This window comes from Priapulus caudatus, unplaced genomic scaffold (assembly GCF_000485595.1).
Source record: "Priapulus caudatus unplaced genomic scaffold, Priapulus_caudatus-5.0.1 Scaffold2227, whole genome shotgun sequence".
NCBI classification, from domain to species: Eukaryota; Metazoa; Priapulida; class Priapulimorpha; order Priapulimorphida; family Priapulidae; genus Priapulus; species Priapulus caudatus.
The window spans coordinates 1-1,471 of NW_014579288.1; the positions used below are offsets into that span (position 1 = coordinate 1).

Sequence of the window (1,471 nt, forward strand, 5' to 3'; positions counted from 1 at the left end):
CCTTCTCTCTCTCTCTCTATCTCTTTCTCTCTCGCCCTCTCTTTCATCTCTCTCTCTCTCTCTCTCTCTCTCTCTCTCTCTCTCTCTCTCTCTCTCTCTTCTCTCTCTCTCTCTCTCTTCTCTCTCTCTCTATCTCTCTTCTTTTTTTCTCGCTGTCGTCTAATAAATGGAGATGGTAAAGAGCGAATCAATCCATTAGCCATTAATGAAATATTAATGGCTTCTTGCTAAGATCCGGTCGTCCCATTCTATGCTGACGTCACGACTGAGCTAGCGTTACTTCTCCTGCTCGCGACTCATGCGAGAGACCTCGTCAAAATAGCTAAAGGATGCGTTGTAGGATTGTATTTGCTAGCTACAGGGTAGGTAAGAGATAGGTAGTAGGGTTGTATTTGATAGCTACAGGGTAGGTAAGAGATAGGTTGTAGGGTTGTATTTGATAGCTACAGGGTAGGTAAGAGATAGGTAGTAGGATTGTATTTGATAGCTACAGGGTAGGTAAGAGATAGGTTGTAGGGTTGTATTTGCTAGCTACAGGGTAGGTAAGAGATAGGTTGTAGGGCTGTATTTGATAGCTACAGGGTAGGTAAGAGATAGGTTGTAGGATTGTATTTGATAGCTACAGGGTAGGTAAGAGANCCTATCTCTTACCTAAGCTGTAGCTATCAAATACAATCCTACTACCTATCTCTTACCTACCCTGTAGCTATCAAATACAACCCTACAACCTATCTCTTATCTACCCTGTAGCTATCAAATACAATCCTACAACCTATCTCTTATCTATCCTGTAGTATTTGATAGCTACAGGGGGTAAGAGATAGGTTGTAGGATTCTAGGAGATAGGTTGTAGGATTGTATTTGCTAGCTACAGGGTAGGTAAGAGATAGGTTGTAGGATTGTATTTGATAGCTACAGGGTAGATAAGAGATAGGTTGTAGGATTGTATTTGATAGCTACAGGGTAGATAAGAGATAGGTTGTAGGATTGTATTTGATAGCTACAGGGTAGGTAAGAGATAGGTAGTAGGATTGTATTTGGTAGCTACAGGATAGATAAGAGATAGGTAGTAGGATTGTATTTGTTACCTACCCTGTAGCTATCAAATACAATCCTACAACCTATCTCTTACCTACCCTGTAGCTAGCAAATACAACCCTACTACCTATCTCTTACCTACCCTGTAGCTATTAAATACAATCCTACAACCTATCTCTTATCTACCCTGTAGCTATCAAATACAACCCTACAACCTATCTCTTATCTACCCTGTAGCTAGCAAATACAATCCTACAACCTATCTCTTATCTATCCTGTAGCTATCAAATACAATCCTACAACCTATCTCTTACCTAAGCTGTAGCTATCAAATACAATCCTACAACCTATCTCTTATCTACCCTGTAGCTATCAAATACAATCCTACAACCTATCTCTTATCTACCCTGTAGCTATCAAATACAATCCTACA

At 40.1% G+C, this 1,471-nt stretch overlaps 1 long non-coding RNA gene across 1 annotated transcript in view; it reads left to right on the top strand.

The window, feature by feature from the left end:
- Nucleotides 1-361: 361 nt before the first annotated feature.
- LOC106818419 overlaps nucleotides 362-1,471 on the top strand; it is a 2,342-nt gene continuing 1,232 nt past the window's right edge. Inside the window, exons 1-2 of the long non-coding RNA XR_001395213.1 lie at nucleotides 362-630; nucleotides 880-1,011. This is a non-coding gene — a long non-coding RNA (uncharacterized LOC106818419). The remainder of the gene's footprint in view (nucleotides 631-879; nucleotides 1,012-1,471) is intronic.